The sequence below is a fragment of the Callithrix jacchus genome, chromosome 17 (genome assembly GCF_049354715.1).
Source record: "Callithrix jacchus isolate 240 chromosome 17, calJac240_pri, whole genome shotgun sequence".
Lineage (NCBI taxonomy): Eukaryota > Metazoa > Chordata > Mammalia > Primates > Cebidae > Callithrix > Callithrix jacchus.
Genome location: NC_133518.1, coordinates 52,968,495 through 52,982,427, shown reverse-complemented (window position 1 = coordinate 52,982,427; position 13,933 = coordinate 52,968,495). Strand labels below are relative to the sequence as shown.

Genomic DNA, 13,933 nt, shown 5'->3' with positions numbered 1-13,933 from the left:
AAAATTTGTTTTTCTTTTTTATTCTTTTGAGAAGGAGTCTTCACTCTGTCTCCTAGGCTGGAGTGCAGTGGCGCAATCTCAGCTCACTGCAACCTCTGCCTCCTGGGTTCAAGCAATTCTCCTGCCTCAGCCTCCTGAGAAGTTGGGACAGGTGACCACCACCACACCCAGCTAATTTTTGTATTTTTAGTAGAGACAGGGTTTCACCATATTGGCCAGGCTGGTCTCAAACTCCTGACCTTGTGATCCTCCCGCCTTGGCCTCCCAAAGTGCTGGGATTACAGGCATGAGCTGCCCTGCCTGGCTGCAAAATTTCTAGATAGCAAAAGATACAATAAAGTTAAAACGCAATTGAGAAATAACAAATTAAGAAAACATTTTCAATTCTTACATTATGTACAGGTTTTAATGCATAAAATATATATTCTACCTACCCCTTTAAATCAACAACAAAAAAGAAAACCCAACAGAAAAATGAGTGAAGGAATTACCAATTTCATGAAGAATCTCACAAATGGAGAATAAAAAGTGATTCAGCCTTATTAAATAAATAAAAATAAAACTGTAATATGTCACAGTTTTGTAAAATGGGAAAGAGTTACAAGACAGAATATACAATGTTAACAAAAGCATAGAAGAAAACAGGATTTTTATACATTTTTGGTATAAATGCATAATAGTCTTGAAGAAATATTTTATAACTTTTGAAAGAATATTTTTACTCAACAAGTTTTTAAAAGATTATTTTTTTAAGTCCCTAACCTCTTGGAATGTAACATTCTAGAGGAGAAGTTAGAAAATGAATAAAAAACTATAAATAGAAGTAAAATATATCTTACAAAAGACAATGGCATTCTAATTCTGGTAATGTAGGCTGGGTAATGCCAGCAAGATTTCCGTAGATGAGAATCGTTTTCATAAAGCTTATGTGCAGCTAAAGCAGAAATTAATGAACTGAAAGAAAGGTGAGAATATGTTAAAGTATTGAGAGACAAACAGGGAATGACAAAAGAAAAGGCAAAGACTTGGGGAACACAGTGAGATCAAATATCGCTTAACTGGAGTCCCAGAGAGAAACAGTGTTTCAGGAAATAACAAGGGAAAATTTTCCAGAATTGGTGATGGATGTCATTCAACAGATTCAAGAGACCAACAAATACTAAGTAACGAAACAGAGAAATCTATAGCTTGATATATCATATTAAAACGTCAGACAACCAATGTAGAAATTTTAAAAGAATCCAGAGAAAAGCCAAGGAATTACTTTCAAATGAGTGACAAGGAAACTAATTCCTAACCTAAATTGCAATAAAGAAAAGCATAAGTAATTGACATCTTCTGTGTATTGAAGGAAAGTAATTTTCAACCTGTAATTCATAGAGTAAACCAAGATAATGAAAATTGAGATACAACTACATACCACTCAGGACAAATATGTACAAGTTTGATAATACCAAGTGTTGTTAAGGATGTGTAACTACAATGACAAATTTTGCTTCCATTACTGGCAGGAGTATAAATTGGTGCCTCTTCTTTGGAAAATAGCCCTTGGCATCATCTAATAAAGCTGCACACGCTGTGACTCAACAATTTCACTCCTGGGTGCATTCCTTAGAAACATATATGCATATGTGTGAAAGTGACCCAGCAGTCCCATAGACAGTTATTTTGAATAGACATAGAAATGGACCCTTCTGCTCTTAAAGCTGGAAACTTGTATTTGTTGTATCTGAGTGCCTTCCTCAGAAGAGGACCATCAGGTCTCTCAAAAAAAGTAGTAAACAACCAAAACTGGCCAGATGTCTCCTTGCCCCTCCCTAGTTCTTATTTTCTTATACATTGTTACATTTCTTCCCTGCTATATAAACCCCTAGATTTAGTGAGTCAGGGAGATGGAGTTGAGGCTGAGCCCCCATCTCTTTGGCTGCAGCACCTGATTAAAGCCTTCTTCCTTGGCAGTACTCATTGTCTCAGTGATTGGCTTTCTGTGCTGCAAGCAGCAGGACCTAGATCCAACCCCTGGTGTTTTGGTAACATGTACACCAGGAGATGTATACAAGAATGTGGTAATAGTTTCCAGCAACAATGAAAATCCCTATTAATAGCATAAAAAATAAATTACAGTATATTCATACAATGGGATGCTCTACAGCAATAAAAGTAAATGGACTTGAGCTCTCTGTGACAATTTAGATAAATCTTGTAGACATAACTAAAAGAAGCAAGATACAAAAGATTCCCCAAGATATGATTTGTTTTATATAACCATTAAACCAGATAAATCAGACAATGTCATTTAGGAATTATATATATGTTGGAAAGCATAAAGAAAAGCAAGGAAATGCTTACCATAAAAGTTAAAATAGGCCGGGCACGGTGGCTCAAGCCTGTAATCCCAGTACTTTGGGAGGCTGAGGTGGGTGGATCACGAGGTCAAGAGATTGAGAACATCCTTGTCAACAAGGTGAAACCGCATCTCTACTAAAAATACAAAAAATTAGCTGGGCATGGTGGCACACGCGTGTAATCCCAGCTACTCGGGAGGCTGAGGCAGGAGAATTGCCTGAACCCAGGAGGCGGAGGTTGTGGTGAGCCGAGATCGCACCATTGCACTCCAGCCTGGGTAACGAGCGAAACTCCGTCTCAAAAAAAAAAAAAAGTTAAAATATTGGTTATTTCTAGGGCGAAAGCAGGCTTACAACTAGAAAGGGATATGGAATATCAGAATATGGGTGGTGTTTCTGGACCACTGGTTAATTTTAAATTTCTTGACCTATATAGTAGTTTTGCAAATATTTGCTTTGTATTTATTCATTATATTGCACTTATCTAGTCTTGTTTAGGAGGTATCATTTTAGTACAGACAAACAAAATGAGAAAGCAAACTATGTACATATCTAGGGGAAGTGTTCTCTGACAGAAACGTGCCTCTCCTTCTACCCAGCGTTTTCTTGTAGTAGTTTTTCATCCAGAAATACCTCTACCAAGTTTGCAAAGTTATGTGTTCACTGCAACATCGGAGCGTGTAAGTAAATTTAGGTTGAGAGTTTATCATGAGTGGAGATTTCTCTCTGAGCAAATGCTAAGCAGCAGGTTGTAGGAATGTCTGTCCCTCCAGTCATTTATTTTTCTTTCTGGCAGGCATCCTGTATAACTAACTACTCTAAACCAATTTAATGTAAACTTCTCGTTAAATCCTACAACACATGAGGAACATAAATTCAGATTTTAAATACAATTCACATTTGAGTTTTAATGTCTCATGAGTCTTTTATTCCCCCCTACCAGATGCTCTGAGCAAAAACAAAACTGTCTTGTGTCTCCTTGAACCAGTGGGTAGAGATTGTTTAGTTAATGGATAGCAGAGGGTACAGGCTTTAAGAACCTCACAGATTCACATAGAATTTTGTCTCCTGTCCCTGCGTGGCTCTGCAGGAGGGGTTTGTCTATGAGGTTTAGTGTTTGAGTAAGACTTAACTTGATAAGCTGAAATCAGATACTAAAAATGATTTCTCCCTTCTTGGGCACTTAGAATCCAGAATAAGCTCAGTAAGATTTTTCTCTCAGCAGGCCTCTGCTTTACGATGAGGATCCTAGGCTTCACTGACCGCAAAGACTTGTAGAATTTCCAAAATCACTATGGATGGATACATTGGAAGCAGCTAGAGATTTGAAGGAGAGGCTGCTCCTAATGGTTTGTTTATGGAGAGTGACCAGTAGTTATTTGTTGGCAGATTAAAGGGTTAAAAACTTTCTTAAACAATAGATAGTAAATATTCTAGGCTTTGTGACATATTATCTCTGTTACAACGACTCAACTCTGCTGCTGAACTCTGGGGTTGTTAAAGAGAGAAGACAGCCATAGACATTATAGGCTATGGCTGTGTTCCAAACAAAAACCATTTACAAAGGCAGGCAGCCCAGATTTGGCTTCCAGGCTAGAGTTTGCTAACCCTTAGCCCCATTGCCTTTGTGTTCTGAGCATATCGGTAGATACCCTAACAGCACTGGAAATGTAAATTTGAAAGTAAAATTGCTTGCTAAACATTTTCCTTCCCTTTATTGAAACTTGGCTTCAGCTTCGCTGAAACAGAAATGTTCAAAACTGTGATATTATGATACACACACACACATAAATATATATATAATATATATATACAGATATATAACATATATATACATATATAATATATATATACAGTTTTCACCCATGGTTCCTGGCTCATAACTTCCATAGCCCTTGTTTCAGTAAACAGAATCTCTCTCTCTGAACTTTTCCTGCCCTCCTTTCAGTACGCACCCACAGGAGAACTCTAATCTTACTGTGAGTTACCAACCTTCATTCTAGAGAGGGTCCTGCTCCATACCCTGGAGAAAGGATGCTGCATAGAGAGTCTAAGAGGAATCTGAACAAACAGGCTTTGCTAGGTTTCGATCATACCCTTTTTGTCCAATCACATTATGACGTGGTTGTTCATGCTTCGACCATGCCTATCCAATGAAGTCTACAGAAAACCCAAAAGGACAGTTTGCCTAGCTTCTGGATGACTGAACACATGGAGGGTCCTGGAGGGTGGCACACCTATGGAGGGCATGGAATCTCCATGCCACTTCCTCTGTACCTTACCCTATGAGTTTCTTTATCTGTATCCTATGTCCTATCCTGTATAGTAAACCAGTAAACATCAGTATTTCTCTGAGTTCTGTGAGCCTCCCTTGCAAATTAATCAAACTCAAGGAGGGGATTGTGAGAACCCTGATTTATAGCCAATTGATCAGAAGGCCTGGATTTGTGACTGGTGTTTGAACAGGGGCAGGCAGTTTTGGGGACTGAGCTCTCAACCTGTGATATCTGACACCATCTCCAGTGTCAGATATTATAGATAGATATTATAGATGGTCAGAATTGAATTAGGTGACACCCAGCTGGTGTCCACTGCAGAACGAATTGCTTGTTTGTGGGAAAAACACCCACACATTTGGTTACAGATGTCTTCTGTGTTGATTATTGTCTTGGTATAAGAGCAGAAGAAAAATGGTTTGAGTTTTTTTTTTTAAATAAGTACTGTTACAATGCAAATGTACAACACATCTATTTCTCCCTACTTATTAAATAGGGCAAAATTAATTTTCTAGTGGGGCGACTTAGCTTTGCTGTTTATGAAAATAATTTGATGCAAATCAGCAGGCATGCCCTAGGCTTTTCATTGTTTGCAGCATGAGGACTGGGGAAGTGCTCTGAGGGAATCAGGAACAGAATATTAATGGGGAGAGGGCACTGAACCTTTGACTTCAAGATTTTCTCCACTGAGGATGCTAATTTTTGGGGAAAGTTATCAGCTAAACATGAGTTATAGTTCAATAAACACCATGGCTGAGCAATTCAGGATGACATATAAAAGGCCCAGTCCAGATCAGGAGGCCAGGTGGACTGGGGGTAGGGATGAAGGTGTGATTCACCATCTTTAAGGAACTAAAGTCTGTGTAGCAAGATGCTGGAGTTGGATGGGCTTTGTGCAAAGGGAACTAAAGATTCACTTGGGTTTGGAATGTGGGCTTGGTAAAAGCAAAGTCACAAATGAATAAGGCTAGATCAAATTGAAATGTAAATGGTAAATAAGAAGTAAAAGTGTTGGTTCAAAGAGTTGAGAACCAACAAGTGTTGGAATGCACTTTGGAATCGAGAAGCATGGCTTTCATTACTCGTTCTCAGTGGAGGCATGCAGCAGGAGCATGTCCTTTGAGAGGAACCACAAATAGGTAGAACTGGAGAAAGCAGAATGGGAATCAAGTGTCAGGAAAAAAAAGTCTCCCCTAGGATAGCAGTTGCTATCAGTGATGTGTTCATGCTCTGTTTGATCCCTTTACCATTTCCTTGTGCTTTGTGTCCCAGCTCTGTCTCTTTCTGTGGGGGCTACTTTCAAGCACCGGAGCTTGCTTTGTCCATTCTTAAAGAGAGACAGAAGGACCTGGGAATATATACCTCTTTCCCACACCCCCAGTCCTTAGGAGGCAGAGTTTTCAAAGTGACTAGTGTATGGAAGAGCATAAACACTCCAGTGCCTCCCTGTTAATTGTCTCTAAATCCCCCTGTTAAAAGCTCCGGGGGATTAAACCAAAGTTCTGCTTTGTGGACCTCTGCTTGATGCTGCCTTCCTGATAAATAACCTTTACAAATATTCTCATCTCAAGAGTCTTTTCCTAAGGAATCCAACCTAGGACACCTAGCTTTGCAAAACTTTGGAAGTAATTCCTCTTTATTGTAGGAGATCTGATGGAGTTTTCCTATCAGTTTTCCCTGAATTAGGCTTTACAATTTTTTTTTTTTTTTTTTTTTGAGACAGAGTTTCGCTCTTGTTACCCAGGCTGGAGTGCAATGGCACTATCTCGGCTCACCGCAACCTGGCCTCCTGGGTTCAGGCAATTCTCCTGCCTCAGTCTCCCGAGTAGCCGGGATTACAGGCACATGCCACCATGCCCAGCTAATTTTTTGTATTTTTAGTAGAGATGGGGTTTCACCATGTTGACCAGGATGGTCTCGATCTCTTGACCTTGTGATTCACCCACCTCAGCCTCCCAAAGTGCTGGGATTACAGGCTTGAGCCACCGTGCCCGGCCCAGGCTTTACAATTTTTTAAAAAAATATTGATGATTTTATTGGTGTGCCGTCTGTGTTATAGGATCACCATCTGAATCACTGCGTATCAGTAAGGAAAATGATTTTAATTAATCTCTGAGCCTTTAGTGCTGACACTTTCTCTATGGTTATGGTATAATGCGGAGCACCCACATCCACCAAAAGAAGCCTTGTACAGGCATCACTCTGAAAGGTGGCCTGGTTACCTGGTTCTGTCCATGATGGGCATCAGCGTCTTCACCAAAACAGTCAGGCTCACCAGAGAGGTTTGAAAACTCTAAAGTGAAGATGACAGTGATTTTCTAAGAATGACTGAGGAGAACTGTACCAGACAGTTTACCATGAATACTTAGAGACAAAGAGCTTTTCCAGATAGACTGCAGATGCTGATAGTAGTTTCAGGTTTCTGTTTCTTAAGAGACTGTTGATCACCCTTGCCAAAAAGTCAACATCTTAATGCAAGGTGTTCCTCAGTACTGGAAGAGGCCTGGGATTACACCGTTTAGGACTTTTGCAGCCTTTGCGGAAGATCTGAGTTCTCTTCGGCAACTTTATTTTCTGTCAGAATTCAAGTTGGAAAAGAATACTCCTGTTGGTTGCTGTGATAGTTAATTCTATGTGTCTATTTGGCTAGGCCATGGTAGTTTGGTCAAACACAGTGTAGATGTTGCCGTGAAGGTATTTTTAAAACATTTACATCAGTAGACTTTGAGTAAAGCAGATTACTATTCATACTATGAGTGGGCCTCATCCAATCAGTCGAAAGCCTTAAGAAGACGGATCTTCCCCAAAGAAGAAGGAATTCTGCCTCCAGGCCTCCTTTGGACTTAAGATTGCAACATTAACTCTTTTCTGAGTATTCAGACTATCTCTCTATCCTGATGGCCTACCTTGCTGATTTTGGACTTGCCAGCCCCATAATTGTGTGAATGTGAACCAATTTCCCCAATCCTCTGCGCGCGTGCATGCGCGCGCACACACACACACACACACACACACATCCCAACTTGTATTAAGTTTGCCTCTTCACATTGGTGAGCTAAGAATGTCTTAGCCAGCAAGCATCTTCTAGCAGTTTTCCTGAGTGGCCCCAGATGGCCGGTTAACAGAAGGGTGCTGCCAGTGAGAGACCAGTGTTTTCCAGGAGACCAGAGGTGGAAAGAGAAATTATGATGTTAGGATTTTACTGAAGAGGAAATTTCGTTTGGCTTGCAAGATGTTCTCTCTGCCATCAAACAGGTTGCTAAGTGCATTCCAATGTACCTGACAGAAACTTTGTTAAAGATAAAATACAGCCAGAAAAAATAAAAGCAGAGGAGGGAGAGGCCACCTATGGTAGCAGTTTAAATCCTTCAGCTGTGGTGGTTTTAGTTAGAATCTGACTTTTTGACAAATATTTGGTAGCCAGGAGCAGAAAGCAGTGGTCTGTTCTTTTGCTACTCTAGGTGTGGTTTATGGATCAGCAGCATCTCTGTCACCTCAAATAGCTTGTCAGGATTGTAAAATCCCAGGCCCTATGCCAGTCCTGCCAATCTGAACCCAGATTTCATCAAGTTCCCCAGATGATTCATGTGCACACTGATTGTAATGCAGTGCATGTTTGTGTCCTCCCCAAATTCATAATATTGAGACCCTAATCCCCAGTGGGATGATATTTGGAGATGAGGCCTTTAGGAGGTGATTTGATCATGAGGGTAGAGCCCACAGGATGGGATTAGTTCCCTTGTAAGTAGAGACATGAGAAAGCTGGCTTCCTGTATCTATGTTTCTGTGCCCCACCACGTGAGGATACAAGCAGAGGACAGCAGTCTGCAAACTAGGAAGGGAGCTCTCACCAGACACCGAATCTGCCAGCACCTTGACCTTAGACTGACTTCCCAGCCTCCAAAACTGTGAGAAATAAATTTCTGTTGTTTAAGCCACCTAATCTATGGTGTTCTATTACAGAAGCCCAAACGAAGACATTGGTCTAGTTTATTACTCCTTGTCATAAATTTGTAACCATTAATGCAGAAAAGTCATGTGAAATCATTCAGTTCAAGCTCTGGTTTTAAGGTTGGTAAGTTATCACCATCCCATTCTTTACATAAGACACCTAAGGCCTCGGGCTTAAACCAGTTGCCTAAAGTCATAAAATAAGGTGTCTTCTGCCACCAAACATAGCATATCCCATTATTGCAGCAAATTGTTTAGAGTCTCTGTGAAGTCTTTCTACATTTCTCCTCGAGAGAATGCATTTCCTGGCCTGAATTCATTTCTCTGAATCTGGTGGAGAAAAGACAAACGTTGCCCAGTCGTTTTGGCTTTTACTCTAAACCAGGAAAGAAGTTTCAGAGAAGTACTACAGTTTTTCCTCAGGGAAAATCATCTTGACATACAGGATAAAAGTGCAGACTCTAGATCTTGAGGGAGACCTATTTCCAAAAGGATCATGGAGCTTATTTCTGTCATGTACGTGTGTGTGTGTGTGTGTGTGTGTGTAGCAGGGAGTAGAAAGCTTTTAGTACACTCAGTCAAATATAGAGATGTCACTTAGACACAGCAGAACCTGCTGTTCTATATATAAGAAACGGTACTGTACTGTACTGTACTGTGCTTAATTTAGCCCTCCAGGAAGGGTCATGAATATGCATTTTGCCTAAGAAAATTATTCCTTTTCACAACCTCATATGTGATGCCGTAGGCTAAGTTAATCAATGTTAGTTAAATTTAGCCTAGTTTTGAAGGTTTATTTTAGGAAAGGTCAAAGTACTAACTTACAGCTTATTGTGTGAGAAAAGAAAGCATCGAAGAGATGGTAAACTAAGCAACTGATGTGCACCCCTACCAAGAATAGAAACGTATTGTTTGTAGTTGAGGTTCGGTTCCAGTTGTGGTTAGCGATATTATTCTCAAGGTTGACTTGATCCCTGCTGTGCCGTGAAAGATGCTGTCTACATGGGGATGTTGGAGGTCCATGAGCTAGCCTTTCTCTGGGGTGAAGGCTGGGGTTGGGCATTTATTCAAAATGTACATGTAGATAAGGTGTAAAAGAAGGCAGAAAAGGGTATCCTGCAGATGAGAAGGTTTGACCGGACATGTCCTTTGAGATGGCACACGATGACATGAAGAGGCCAAGGGCTGGGGTACTATGGAGACACTACCTCTCCCCTGCTACATCCACGATTGTGGGAGCTGGAGCACTTTCAAGGGTCTGAGATTCCACCTTCTCTTTAAAGAGGTGGGGATTGGTGATGGTAGATGGTGCACTGGCCAGGAGAGGAGCTGAGGATCAGAGAGGTAAAGTGACTCACACCCCACAGCTTCAAAGAAACCTGGCCAAACTGAAAGCGGAGGCTATGGCCCCCTATTTAGAGAGAGGATAGTTTAGAACTGTACTGTCCAGTAGGGTTTTCTGCAGTGTTGGAAATAGTCTACGATTTTATCACAGGCGGCTATTGAGTCTTTGAAAAGTAGCTAATGCAACTGAATTTGTCATTTTATTTAATTTAAATAATTTTAATTCCAATAGCCATATGTGGCTAGTGTCTACCATGTTAGACAGGTCAATTCTAAAAGAAGTGGCACTTTAAAGAGATGAAGTAGGAAAGCAAGAGTGAATTCAGGGAAGAATGCAGAGTTCGGGGAGTGAAAGCCAGGGTTCTGAAGGTACATATGAGAACTATCTGGAAAACATCAAAAAAATAAAGCTTCCTAGACCCAGACCAGGACCGCCCAATCAGAATCTCTTTTGGTTCATACCTTTAAATGAGAGCTACCATTATGCATTGGTAAGAAAAGGCAGATCTGGGAATGTGCGTTGCAAATGATAAAAGGTCTTGCCTGCCAAACTGAAGATTCTGTGCTCAATTTTATTGGCAGTGGCAGCATCACCAAAAGGGGGAGTCACATGGTCAGTGCGTTGGGCAAGGCTTGCAGCAGCCTGTGTAAGACAGGGTGCCAGTGGAAGACTGGAGATGATTGCGAAGCTGAGTGTTAAAAGATCCTGGAGCGTTCATTTCTCCCTAAGAATATGAGTGTGTTTATTTCACTAGGGGCTGCCCATATTCTTCCCTGGCTTGAACATTAGTTCAAAACATTTCTTAGCAAATATGCTGCTGTACGCCTCCAGTCCCGCTAAATGTTATGGTGATTGAAAATTCCTGCTGCTTCCCTTGGGCGCAGAGGGAGCTCTTTGTAATGAAATAGAGATGCAGCAGCCATTTGGCATGTGGAGTAACAGCTTCTCTGGAACCTCCAGCAGGGGCCCATGGTATCATAAAAGGGGATGACTCACCAGGGAAAGGAACAATTGCTGGTCTTGGAGTGTGCCCTTCCCTCTCTATGACTTCTGAGCTCCAGTGAGCAATCCTAACTGCTGCCACCAGGAACTAGGACACTGTGAAAACAGTGTTGGAGGGTCATCTGATGACCCACTGCATAACCCTGATAAGCTGTTTCATGGTTCACAGTCGGGAGAGAGATTGCTTTTAACAATTGAAAGGGAAAAAATAAAATCCAATATTTGTTGAATGGAAGTTTTGAGATGGACAAAATGCCTTTTCTCAAACAGCAAAGTTTCAAAAGAGTGAATTTTTTTTCAATAGTGCTGGGGAAGGCACGGGGGAGTGAGAGGCTGGGTATCTTTATTAGCTCCTGGGAGAACGGAAAGCTGGGGTTTCAGGAGTGGTTTTATTCTCATTGGAAGAGTTCAGCTATCGCCCTAAAGGACAGGTGACCTCCACCTCAGGAGTGTTTTTCTCTAGCTCTGCCGTTGGCCCTTTATGTGTACAGTCACACATCACTTAGAAACAGGGATGTGTTCTAAGAAATGTGTCCTTAGGCAATTTTGTCATTGAGCCAACATCATAGAGTGTACTCCCACAAACCTACATGGTACGGCTATCCTAAGCATCGGGTGAATTCGGTGTCTTGCAGAGCACATGATCTGCCATCATCTCACTCTTGCCCCTCCTCCTCTCTTTCTCTCCATCTTTCTGGAACAAGACCAAAGCCCCCATCTTGTTGCTGGCAGAAGGGATCATTTTCTTTCCCTGTACTTTCGTCAGCTGTTTTTCTAGATACCATTTCTTAATTAAAAAATTCTCACAACTATTATAGAAGCGAATCTTTCTTCCTGCTAAGTAATGATAACTGCCCTCTTATGGAGCACCCACCATGTTCTGGACATTATGTAAGATGAGGCATTTGAAGAAGACTTTGAAAAGGGCCAGGAGACTAGACCTCCAGAGAGAAAAACATTTAGTCATCTGAGATACAACTGATATCTGACGAAGGTCTCACCTTAGCAGTGCCATAGATGTGGGCTCTATTGTTTTCTTGAAGGTCTGAGGATTAAAGTTATAAGAGAATGTGAATTTGCTGGAATCTAACTATTTTCCTTTAAAGGATGTTTATCTTACTGTATAGTGTCACTTATCTTTTCTATTTTGTTTTGTAACCATGAGTCGAGATATTTTTATTGTAATGTCCAGGTCTTTGGTTGGGCTCCTTAGAAGCACAGCCTGAGATGGGTATCTGGTGCGTGGATCTTATTTTGAAGAGTTCTAAGGGTGTGGGCGTGTCTATGGGGTTTGGTGTGGGGTTGGGGGCTGTGTCTGGATGGAAGGAGCTGAGCAAGGCTGTGGTCTCAGCTGGAGACTAGCCTCAGGTTGTACCTTAAGCCACTCAGTCAGTGGCCAGGACTGCCCCTAGGGCAGAGGTGTGGCATCATCTTTTCAGTAAGGAGGGCTTCTTTGATCCAGAACAATTCTGTGGAGAACAGAGTATCTGTATGCTGTCAGCAACAGTTACAGGCTCAGCTGAGACCCCCTGAAATCCATATGCTGCAGCCCTAACCCCCACTACTTCAGAATGTGGCTGTATTTGAAGGCATGATTTTTAAAGAGGTGACTAAATTAAAATGAGGCTGATAAGGTGAGCTCTAATCTGCCCGTGTCCTCATAAGAAGAGGAGATTAGGACACAGGGTCACCGGGGTATGCATGCACAGAGGACGGCCTTGTGAAGAAGCAGCAGGAGAGAGGCCAGGTGAAGGACCTCAGAGGAATCCAGCCCTGCTGGTCCCTTAATCACCAGCCTCCAGAACTCTGGGAAATAAATTTCTATTGTTTAAATCACCTAATCTGTGATACCGTCTCACGGCAGCTCTAGCTGATTTAATACAGCAGCCAACACATACAGCAGCTAGCAGACAAGTGTGTGCCAATTATACTTTGTAGTGTGTCTGATAAAGGAATTTGGGTGGGACATTGATAGTGGCCACTATACCCACTTACAAATGAGAATGATGTGACCCAGAGAAATAAAGTAGCCTACCTGAGGTCACACAGCCAATAAGCAACGGAGGCAGAATTTGACAGCCATCTGAACCTACAGCTGGTTCTCCTACTCACAACTTTGTATCAATACTTAACCATAGAAGACAATTTTTCTAAGAAGCAGCAGATGTCACCAGTTAATATAACTTCAATCTTTGTTTGTTTGTCTTTTCATCTCAATTGTGTTTACCTTATATAAAATGGAGCTTCTGGGGGAAATTGAGGCAGCTCAGCACAATGTCTTACCTTTGTGCGACACCCTGTCTGTATGTCTTCTCAAAGTATTGTCTTTTACCTTATATAAAAGGTAAAAAAAAGAGCAAAAAAAAAAAAAACCCTCATGGTTATGGGGATGTTTAGCATGTTAATCATAGGTTTCTTCTACATATGAGAAAATTATATATATATTTTACTTTAAGTTCTGTGGTATATATGCAGATCTTACAGGATTGTTACATAGGTATACACATGCCATGGTGGTTTGCTGCCTCCATCCCCCCATCACCTACATTAGGTATTTCTCCTAATGTTATCCCTCCCCAATCTCTTCACCCCCTGCTATCCCTCCCCTAGTTCCCTATCCCCCAACAGATCCCAGTGTGTGATGCTCCCTTCCCTGTTTCCATGTGTTCTCATTGTTCAACACCCACTTATGAGTTAGAACATGCAATGTTTGGTTTTCTGTTCTTGTGTCAGTTTGCTGAGAATGATGGTTTCCAGCTTCATCCATGTTTCTTCAAAGGACATGAACTCATCCTTTTTTAATGGCTGCATAGTATTCCATGGTGTATGTGTGCCACATTTTCTTTATCCAGTCTGACATTGATTGGCATTTGGGTTGGTTCCAAGTCCTTACTATTGTAAACAGTGCTGCAATGAACATACATGTGCATGTGTCTTTATAATGTAACAATTTATAATCCTTTGGATATATACCCAGTAATGGGATTGCTGGGTCAAATGGAATTTCTATTTCT

General features: G+C 41.3%; 1 protein-coding gene across 10 annotated transcripts in view; it reads left to right on the top strand.

Annotated features, from left to right (window-relative positions):
* NEK11 (NIMA related kinase 11) overlaps positions 1–13,933 on the top strand; it is a 330,810-nt gene that overhangs the window by 161,329 nt on the left and 155,548 nt on the right. The window lies entirely within an intron of this gene.